This window comes from Thunnus maccoyii, chromosome 12 (assembly GCF_910596095.1).
Source record: "Thunnus maccoyii chromosome 12, fThuMac1.1, whole genome shotgun sequence".
In the NCBI taxonomy this organism is placed as follows: Eukaryota; Metazoa; Chordata; class Actinopteri; order Scombriformes; family Scombridae; genus Thunnus; species Thunnus maccoyii.
In genome coordinates this window covers 33,106,655-33,118,695 of record NC_056544.1, presented here as the reverse complement: position 1 = coordinate 33,118,695, position 12,041 = coordinate 33,106,655, and the positions used below count along the sequence as shown (strand labels likewise).

Sequence of the window (12,041 nt, the reverse complement as noted above, 5' to 3'; positions counted from 1 at the left end):
CTGTATTATACCCGTGTTATACTTGTATTATACCTGTGTTATACCTGTATTATACCTGTGTTATACCCGTGTTATACTTGTATTATACCTGTGTTATACCTGTATTATACCTGTGTTATACCTGTATTATACCTGTGTTATACCCGTGTTATACTTGTATTATACCTGTGTTATACCTGTATTATACCTGTGTTATACCTGTGTTATACTTGTATTATACCTGTATTATACCTGTGTTATACCCGTGTTGTACTTGTATTATATCTGTGTTATACCTGTGTTATACCTGTGTTATACCTGTATTATACCTGTGTTATACCTGTATTATACCTGTGTTATACCTGTATTATACCTGTGTTATACCCGTGTTATACTTGTATTATACCTGTGTTATACCTGTATTATACCTGTGTTATACCTGTGTTATACTTGTATTATACCTGTATTATACCTGTGTTATACCCGTGTTGTACTTGTATTATATCTGTGTTATACCTGTGTTATACCTGTGTTATACCTGTATTATACCTGTGTTATACCCGTGTTATACTTGTATTATACCTGTGTTATACCTGTATTATACCTGTGTTATACCTGTATTATACCTGTGTTATACCCGTGTTATACTTGTATTATACCTGTGTTATACCTGTGTTATACTTGTATTATACCTGTATTATACCTGTGTTATACCTGTGTTATACTTGTATTATACCTGTGTTATACCTGTGTTATACTTGTATTATACCTGTATTATACCTGTATTATACCTGTGTTATACCTGTATTATACCTGTATTATACCTGTGTTATACCTGTATTATACCTGTATTATACCTGTGTTATACCTGTATTATACCTGTATTATACCTGTGTTATACCCGTGTTATACTTGTATTATACCTGTGTTATACCTGTGTTATACTTGTATTATACCTGTATTATACCTGTATTATACCTGTGTTATACCTGTATTATACCTGTGTTATACCTGTGTTATACTTGTATTATACCTGTATTATACCTGTGTTATACCCGTGTTGTACTTGTATTATATCTGTGTTATACCTGTGTTATACCTGTGTTATACCTGTATTATACCTGTGTTATACCCGTGTTATACTTGTATTATACCTGTGTTATACCTGTATTATACCTGTGTTATACCTGTATTATACCTGTGTTATACCCGTGTTATACTTGTATTATACCTGTATTATACCTGTGTTATACCCGTGTTATACTTGTATTATATCTGTGTTATACCTGTGTTATACCTGTATTATACCTGTGTTATACCCGTGTTATACTTGTATTATACCTGTATTATACCTGTGTTATACCCGTGTTGTACTTGTATTATATCTGTGTTATACCTGTGTTATACCTGTATTATACCTGTGTTATACCTGTGTTATACCTGTATTATACCTGTATTATACCTGTGTTATACTTGTATTATACCTGTATTATACCTGTGTTATACCTGTATTATACCCGTGTTATACTTGTATTATACCTGTATTATACCTGTGTTATACCCGTGTTGTACTTGTATTATATCTGTGTTATACCTGTGTTATACTTGTGTTATACCTGTGTTATACCTGTGTTATACCTGTGTTATACCTGTATTATACCTGTGTTATACCTGTGTTATACCTGTATTATACCTGTGTTATACCTGTGTTATACCTGTATTATACCTGTGTTATACCTGTGTTATACCTGTATTATACCTGTATTATACCTGTATTATACCTGTGTTATACCTGTATTATACCTGTGTTATACCCGTGTTGTACTTGTATTATATCTGTGTTATACCTGTGTTATACCTGTGTTATACCTGTATTATACCTGTGTTATACCTGTGTTATACTTGTATTATACCTGTGTTACTTTATTTGTAAAGCAGCTTTAATACAGAGCGTTCTTCACATTACATGAAAACATTTAAGGCCATTCAGGAGACAAACACAAAGAAATAAAATAAAACTCAGTAAAATTATAAATTTCAGTGAAAATATGAAATAATATTAATGAAAGTGAGAAGCTGAAACCTGCTTTCATGCAAACAACAAACTGAAAAGTTTAGTCAGGATCATTTAAACCTTTATTTGTGTTTTACTGTTAAACTGCTGCAGTTTCAGAGTTAATGATGATGAAAAGAATCAAATCTGACAAATGAACACAAACATGTTTGTTGTTACTTCACTGTAACATGAACATGACGTGTTTGTTTCCACACAACATTCACAGACTGTAACTGACAACGTCCTCAGTCTGTCTCACACTGACTAAAGTTCATATACATGAAAAGTATGACTTCGTTGTTTTTGTCCAGAATGTCTCTATGGCGACTGATTCATGCTGACAGGATTAATGCACATGTACATCATAAAGAACACAATAACACACGAATACAAACATCACTCTCTGAAAGACAGCTGCAAGTTAGTGTGTGTGTGTGTGTGTGTGTGGGGGGGGGGGGATAGGAGTTTTCCTGGTTTCCCACAGAGCGTGACGCAGGTGAACTTCCTGTTGTGTTTACTGAACATGTCAGAATAAAAGCAGAAAGATGACAGTCAACAAGCAGCAGAAAGAAACCAAAAACAGGAGATTAACACACACACACACACACACACACACACACACACACACACACACACACACACCGTGGGAAACACACACATGCTGTTTAGAGGATTTTGAGGTAAACACAGCTGTGGACGATCAGCTTCTGAAACGTTATTTTTAGACTTTTGATGAAAAGATGAGAATATTAATTTATTGTGCTCATTAGTTTATCTACATTTTAACATCAGTGTTCGCTCAGCAGATAATCTGCAACTCTTTGTTCTGAAAATCAGACAATAAAACACTTTAAACAAGTGAGAAGTAATCAATAAAAACATAGATTTTAAATGTTGTGTAAGCAGCTCAGTGACCAGACAGTCACAGATCACAACAGTCTCAGTAGTTTCATAACTCCTAAAACACAATGAACTGTAAATCTGTATCTGTGCGTCTAATTTAACACTCGTATGTCATCGTTTGTACATCAACAGTTTTTAAATGGAAATATATTTCCATCTATTCGTGTGGATTCTTTTGAGAGCATGTGACGCGTAAAATGTCACATGACTCGTGTCTCGTAAAACACAACGCGCTGATAAATGCAGAGTGATTGTATCTGTAAAACATCATTTGAATAAATGTAAACTAACTTGAAAATATGCATCAACAGTCATAAATACCTGCCTCTAATTTATAACTCATATATCATCACTTGTAAATCAACACAAACATTTGTACAAATACATTGTCATATTCCATAAAAATGTGCTTTTAGTCGTTCTGCTGGTTTAATTTGGTCAGGTGATGGCGTTCAGGTCCCAGTCAGGACCAATATTATCCAACCTTTCTGTCTTGATGCAGGCGGTTTGATCTGCTTTCAGAAATCCCAGTATGTTCATGTCATATTTCTGTCTCACCACAAAAGGTGAAAGGTCACTCAAACGTCACAACCAGCCCCCCTGGAGCAGCGCCGGGCTGTAATGACAACATCATGTGACGCTAAAAGACTTTTTCCCACAGACTCACACTGTGAAGGAGACGTCTGTGAATCAGTGGATACAACTCAAAATGACTCGTTTCATCATCAGAATTTGATGCATTTGGTCCGATAACATTTGGAGAATCTAAAAGAGCCGCACGGTTGAATCGTTTTATCCCCGTTCCAGTTAGACGGAGGGCTAACTGGAAGTTAGCGGTCTCGGCTGGCAGAAGTCTCTAGTGAGCATGCTCCATGGGTGCAGTGGCGTATCCGGGGGGGCCATGACATAACGAACCTTAATGAATGGCAGGTGATCAAAATGTGTAAATACAGATGTGCAACGCGTCACATTGCTTCAACTTAAACATCAATAAATCATAACTGGTGTTAGCATCCATCGTTTTTACATGATGATACAACATTAAACTAAAAGTGTCATGCTGAGCAGCCACAACTAAAGATGTCATTACAGTTTACAACAGCAACATGCAGCCACCATTCAGTTTTCTGTTCCCTGTGCATTAGCTCTTCCATTTCCACCAATCACAGTCTCAGGGAAGCTTGTGCTCACTGTGACCTGATGACCGGCGCATACTTTGGATTTAGAAACCTGCTTTTTTTCTGACTCATGGTCATAAGTTGGCTGACTAGAGATCAGCTGACCATCACTACAGTGGTTGGAAATGGTAAACTGGCCGTTTATATATCAGCTGATCAGCTGTCATCATTGATTGACTTGTGTTTGTCCCACCTTACTGTGTTGATGAACTTGACCAATGATTGATCAGATCTGGGGTGGCCAATGACATTTCACCACCTCCCTAAAACCGCCACTGACAGCGTGCTCGGTGTGGTTTCGTCCGGGTAATTTTTCACAATGAGAAGTGATTTTTTTTTGCTTCATTCGCCTCCGACGCTGTTTCCGGTTCTCTTGATACATCCGTAGTCACGACTCCTGAACTCTCAGTCGGCCATCGGCTGAGAGTTCAGGAGTTCTCTGGTGGAAACTTTCTGTCTGTACGAGTTGACGAGGAACCCGTCAGCGAAACTGAAGTATCTTTGTTCTTCAGGATGAAATCTGTAAATTTCAATGAGAATGATTTTGCATTAAATGATCCATGATGGAAAAGTAAAACATGTAGATGAGGCTCTATAAGGCTGCATGTTGTATCTGTTAGTTCAGTTTATTTCTACAGAAAGGCTCTGAGTGACTTTTCATAATAAATAAAGTGTGAATTAAAAAAACACATCTTCATGATAAAAATGACATCAGAACAGTAGAAGCTCGTTAGCTAGCCGTGCTGCTGCCCTTCACTTCACAAGCAGGGAGCCAATGACGGCGCTCCGTCTTCTTCTTCTTCTAATGTTGCATTACTGCCATCAACTGGTTGAGTTTCCATTTAAAAATACTGTACTGGTAATTCACTAATGAACTGAAGGGTTGTGAACGTCATTAAGTTGTTTAAATGGGGACGTTTGAGTAAAAATACGACGATGTGTTTGTACAAAAGTCTGTGTTTATTTACATGATATACATGTTAATGAGAAGCGTGTGTTTATGACGGGTTACAGGTAGCGATCACTCTGCATTTATTACTGTGTTGTAACTTGACATTTGTTTGTGAAAACTAATGAAACTGTTCAAAGCCATAAAAACTCCCATTCTGAATTAGAGCTGCAACGATTAATCAATTAATCGATTAGTTGAGTGATAGAATATGAATCTGCAGCTAATATTCTCTGCTTACAGCTTCTTCATGTGAGTATTTTCTGGTTTCTTTCGTCTCTACGACAGTAAACTGAAGATCTTTGAGTTGTGGACAAAACAAGACATTTGAGGACGTCATCTTTGGGAAACATTGATCCACATTTTTCACCATTTTCTGTCATTTTATGAACCAAACAACTAATCAATTAATCAAGAAAATAATCATTAGTTGCAGCTTTTATATGTGTCACATATCACATGTTCAGTCACAGATGCTTCAACATTCATGTTCTTATGAATCAGACAAACAAGTGAAGTTTCATCTAAACGTGTCTCAAGTTTTAACCAAATCTCAGAAGACGTTCAGTATGAAACGTCCTGAATGTTTGTTTACATCCTGTTGTTGTTGTTGTTGTTGTTGTGAATATCAGCAGATAAACAGTCACTGCTGTTAAACCGTCGCAGGAGAAGAAGAAACAACGAGCTCAAACGATGGAAAACATGATGGAAATATGACGTTTCTGTTAGTTTCATGTGTTGATGTGAGGAAGGTTACAGCCTCCTCATCATCGCTCCTCTTCAGTCACATGATTCATGACGTCATCGTTTATTCACTCGGTCTGTTTATTTACACCTCAGACAGGAAACAGTTGTTTCTGATGATCAACACTGAGTCACATGATCAAACTCTTTTCTCTCAGCAGATACTGCAATTTAATGATGTCATGAGAAAATACTGCAACACACACACACACACACACACACACACACACACACATACACATACACATACACACACACACACACACACACACACACACATACACACACACACACACACACACACACACATAGTTACACGTAAACATACCTGCACACACATAAGTTAAGCTGTGGGTGTTTTAGATAATTATTGTTGTGCTAACAGGTTAATTAATCACACATAGTTATAAAAGCAGCAGATGGTGCGTTTCTGTGTTTCTGTCTCTGCGCTGGACGAGTCAACACACTGACGAGGTATGAACACACACACACACACACACACACACACACACACACACACACACACACACATTGACAAATGAAAGAAAACACTTTAAAGGTCCACTTACTGACTTCTTCATGTGCTTTCAGCAGAGATGAATTGCACCTGTTGTGATAGTTGCAGAACTTTGAGTTTTACAATTTGGATCAAACTAAATCAATAATCTGAGGACGGAAACTTTGACCAATACTTTCAATCATTTTATCAACCAAACGATTCATCAGTGATTAAAACATTTGTTTGTTACTTTCAACTGTATCACATGGTCTTCATCCGCAGAGTTTGTTCAGCTGTGATCAGACTGTAACGTCTGCTACACAAAAACTTCTTAACGATCCCACAATGCATTGCTCCACATCTGATAGATGATGATGATGACACATGACGATGATGATGATGATGATGATGAGTCTGAAGAGGAGCTTGTTTCACTCATTTCAGTTTCTTTCTTTGTTGACATATTTAAACAATTACATGTTGTTCTGCCAAAAGATGATCATAAACACAATATTCAATAAAGTAAAAAACAAACAGACTGAGTAAGAGTTACAGCTCATAACAAGACTTTTAATAGTTTTACCACCTTTGGATTAAAGGAAAACCAAGAAGTTTGGTTTTTTACCTTTAAATGTGCTTTTATGAATATAAAATTTAGCCAATAAAGTTACATGTGAATGAAATGAACGGGGAGTGATGTCAGACAGACACCAACGTTTGTGGAAAGATCTTTTTAAAAATGTCTTTATAATGAGGCTTAATGATGTATCGATGAGAATATACATACACATGAAAGGCAGACTGTTAAAAAACTAATAATTATAAAAATATAATAATCTTTATAAAATCAAATTTAAAGCCCTTCTAAAATCTGCTGTAAAGGACTTTAAATAACAGTTCCCAGTGTTTCCAGTGTTCCCAGTGTGTTAAACCAGCAGTCAGGTGTCTGTAATCATTCCTCCTGTTCATACTGGATATTAAAGATCCTTCAAATGTGCTTTCAATGGAAGTGATGGAGGATAAAATCCACAGTGTGTCCACACAGTCATTTAAAAGTCTGTGTGAAGCTTCTATTCAGCTTCATCAGTCTGAGTTAGTCATATCAAGTGGATATCTGACACATTTACAGTCTTTTTAGCATCAAATTCCCTCTTTGTGTTTCCTCGGACAGTGTTTCCCTGTTGAGCTGCAGGTGGAAGTATAGTAACAAAAAGAGGAACTTTGGCACTAAAAAGACTGTAACGTTGAAAGATATCTACTTGATTTGACTCATTTGGACGCTGAAGCTTCATATTAGCTTCAGACTGTGGATTTTGTCCTCCATCACTTCCATTGTAAGGTCATTATGAAGGGATCTTCTAATGGTCAGTATGAACAGGAGGAATGATTACAGCAAGAAACACACTTGAAAAACTGTGAACTCGTCCTTTAATGCAGCAGGAGACAGAAGAGTGATGATGCTGACAGGTGAGTTTCAGCATCATCATCACACAGGTGATGATGATGCTGATGCTGAGGATGACGATCAGTGACATCATCAGTCTGTGTGCAGCACTGTGTGTGTGTACTGCCAGGAGGCGGGGCTAACCTTGACTGACAGTTTGGTTGCCATGGTGACCTTCAGCTGATCAGGTTTCTGTAACAGAGAGAGAGTTAGACCTTTTCTCCAGTCTGTCCTCCAACTCCTGTTCTGCCCCCCCCTCCCTTCTCTCCTCTTTTCTTCTCCTCTTTCTTCCTGTTACCCCCCCTGCACCCCACCACCACCCCACCCCCTCCTGTTCTCTGTGCTGGTTCAGTCTTTGCATTATAATTCCTCTCTTTCAGTGCTGCGAGGACGCTGAGGTAGGCTCCAACTCTCTTCCTGTTTCACACACACACACACACACATACACACACACACACACATACACACACACACACACACACACACACACACACACACACACACACACACACTCTCGCTCTCTCACAGATCAGCTGTTTCCTGCAGAGTCCATGTCAACACTGAGCAGCTAAATCTGAAGAAGCATCATTTCTCTGGTTTATATGTAAATATCACATGATTCTGCAAAATCTGTGTAAATGTCTGAACTGAAACATGTTGATTAGTTACATGTTGGTTAGAGTTAGATGTTGGTTAGTTACATGTTGATTAGTTACATGTTGGTTAGAGTTAGATGTTGGTTAGTTACATGCTGGTTAGTTACATGCTGGTTAGAGTTAGATGTTGGTTAGTTACATGCTGGTTAGTTAGATGTTGGTTAGTTACATGCTGGTTAGAGTTACATGTTGGTTAGTTACATGCTGGTTAGAGTTACATGTTGGTTAGTTACATGCTGGTTAGAGTTACATGCTGGTTAGTTACATGTTGGTTAGTTACATGTTGGTTAGTTACATGCTGGTTAGAGTTACATGTTGGTTAGTTACATGCTGGTTAGAGTTACATGCTGGTTAGTTACATGTTGGTTAGTTACATGCTGGTTAGTTACATGCTGGTTAGAGTTAGATGTTGATTAGTTACATGCTGGTTAGTTAGATGTTGGTTAGTTACATGTTGGTTAGAGTTACATGTTGGTTAGTTACATGCTGGTTAGAGTTACATGTTGGTTAGTTACATGCTGGTTAGAGTTACATGCTGGTTAGTTACATGTTGGTTAGTTACATGTTGGTTAGTTACATGCTGGTTAGTTACATGTTGGTTAGTTACATCTTGGTTAGTTACATGCTGGTTAGAGTTACATGTTGGTTAGTTACATGTTGGTTAGTTACATGCTGGTTAGAGTTACATGCTGGTTAGTTACATGTTGGTTAGTTACATGTTGGTTAGTTACATGCTGGTTAGTTACATGTTGGTTAGTTACATGTTGGTTAGTTACATGCTGGTTAGAGTTACATGTTGGTTAGTTACATGTTGGTTAGTTACATGTTGGTTAGTTACATGTTGATTAGTTACATGTTGGTTAGAGTTACATGTTGGTTGGTTACATGTTGGTTAGTTACATGCTGGTTAGAGTTAGATGTTGGTTAGTTACATGCTGGTTAGTTACATGCTGGTTAGAGTTACATGTTGGTTAGTTACATGTTGGTTAGTTACATGTTGGTTAGTTACATGTTGATTAGTTACATGCTGGTTAGAGTTACATGTTGGTTAGTTACATGTTGGTTAGTTACATGCTGGTTAGAGTTACATGTTGGTTAGTTACATGTTGGTTAGTTACATGCTGGTTAGAGTTAGATGTTGGTTAGTTACATGCTGGTTAGAGTTACATGTTGGTTAGTTACATGCGGGTTAGAGTTACATGTTGGTTAGTTACATGTTGGTTAGTTACATGTTGGTTAGTTACATGCTGGTTAGTTACATGCTGGTTAGAGTTACATGTTGGTTAGTTACATGTTGGTTAGTTACATGTTGGTTAGTTACATGCTGGTTAGAGTTACATGTTGGTTAGTTACATGTTGGTTAGTTACATGTTGGTTAGTTACATGCTGGTTAGAGTTACATGTTGGTTAGTTACATGTTGGTTAGTTACATGCTGGTTAGAGTTACATGTTGGTTAGTTACATGCTGGTTAGAGTTACATGTTGGTTAGTTACATGTTGGTTAGTTACATGCTGGTTAGAGTTACATGTTGGTTAGTTACATGTTGGTTAGTTACATGCTGGTTAGAGTTACATGTTGATTAGTTACATGTTGGTTAGTTACATGCTGGTTAGAGTTACATGTTGGTTAGTTACATGTTGGTTAGTTACATGCTGGTTAGTTACATGTTGGTTAGTTACATGTTGGTTAGTTACATGTTGGTTAGTTACATGTTGATTAGTTACATGCTGGTTAGAGTTACATGCTGGTTAGAGTTAGATGTTGATTAGTTACATGTTGGTTAGTTAGATGTTGGTTAGTTACATGCTGGTTAGTTAGATGTTGGTTAGTTACATGTTGATTAGTTAGATGTTGATTAGTTACATGCTGGTTAGAGTTACATGTTGGTTAGTTACATGCTGGTTAGTTAGATGTTGGTTAGTTACATGCTGGTTAGAGTTACATGTTGGTTAGTTACATGCTGGTTAGAGTTACATGTTGGTTAGTTACATGCTGGTTAGAGTTACATGTTGATTAGTTACATGTTGGTTGGTTACATGCTGGTTAGAGTTACATGTTGGTTAGTTAGATGTTGGTTAGTTACATGCTGGTTAGTTACATGTTGGTTAGTTACATGTTGGTTAGTTACATGCTGGTTAGTTACATGTTGGTTAGTTACATGTTGATTAGTTACATGCTGGTTAGAGTTACATGTTGGTTAGTTACATGCTGGTTAGTTACATGTTGGTTAGTTACATGCTGGTTAGTTACATGTTGGTTAGTTACATGTTGATTAGTTACATGCTGGTTAGAGTTAGATGTTGATTAGTTACATGTTGGTTAGTTAGATGTTGGTTAGTTACATGCTGGTTAGTTAGATGTTGGTTAGTTAGATGTTGATTAGTTAGATGTTGATTAGTTACATGTTGGTTAGTTAGATGTTGGTTAGAGTTACATGTTGGTTAGTTACATGTTGGTTAGTTACATGCTGGTTAGAGTTAGATGTTGATTAGTTACATGTTGGTTAGAGTTACATGTTGGTTAGTTACATGTTGGTTAGTTAGATGTTGGTTAGAGTTACATGTTACATGTTGGTTAGTTACATGCTGGTTAGAGTTAGATGTTGATTAGTTACATGTTGGTTAGAGTTACATGTTGGTTAGTTACATGTTGGTTAGTTAGATGTTGATTAGTTACATGCTGGTTAGAGTTAGATGTTGATTAGTTACATGTTGGTTAGTTACATGTTGGTTGGTTACATGTTGGTTAGAGTTAGATGTTGATTAGTTACATGTTGGTTAGTTACATGCTGGTTAGAGTTAGATGTTGGTTTGTTACATGCTGGTTAGAGTTACATGTTGGTTAGTTACATGTTGGTTGGTTAGATGTTGGTTTGTTACATGTTGGTTAGAGTTACATGCTGGTTAGTTACATGTTGGTTAGTTACATGTTGGTTAGTTACATGTTGGTTAGTTACATGTTGGTTAGAGTTAGATGTTGGTTTGTTACATGCTGGTTAGTTACATGTTGGTTAGTTACATGCTGGTTAGTTAGATGTTGGTTAGTTACATGCTGGTTAGAGTTACATGTTGATTAGTTACATGTTGGTTAGTTACATGCTGGTTAGTTACATGTTGGTTAGAGTTAGATGTTGGTTTGTTACATGCTGGTTAGTTACATGTTGGTTAGTTACATGCTGGTTAGTTACATGTTGGTTAGTTACATGCTGGTTAGAGTTACATGTTGATTAGTTACATGTTGGTTAGTTACATGCTGGTTAGAGTTACATGTTGATTAGTTACATGTTGGTTAGTTACATGCTGGTTAGAGTTACATGTTGGTTAGTTACATGCTGGTTAGTTACATGTTGGTTAGTTACATGTTGGTTTGTTACATGCTGGTTAGTTACATGTTGGTTAGTTACATGCTGGTTAGTTACATGTTGGTTAGTTACATGCTGGTTAGAGTTACATGTTGATTAGTTACATGTTGGTTAGTTACATGCTGGTTAGAGTTACATGTTGGTTAGTTACATGCTGGTTAGTTACATGTTGGTTAGTTACATGCTGGTTAGTTACATGTTGGTTAGTTACATGTTGATTAGTTACATGCTGGTTAGAGTTACATGTTGGTTAGTTACATGCTGGTTAGAG

At 36.9% G+C, this 12,041-nt stretch overlaps 1 protein-coding gene across 1 annotated transcript in view; it reads left to right on the top strand.

Annotated features, from left to right (window-relative positions):
• Positions 1–8,293: 8,293 nt before the first annotated feature.
• The window catches only part of slc4a2a (solute carrier family 4 member 2a), a 38,329-nt gene continuing 34,581 nt past the window's right edge, over positions 8,294–12,041 (top strand). Inside the window, exon 1 of the mRNA XM_042427659.1 lies at positions 8,294–8,356. The gene's annotated coding sequence lies outside the window, so the exon portion shown is untranslated. The remainder of the gene's footprint in view (positions 8,357–12,041) is intronic.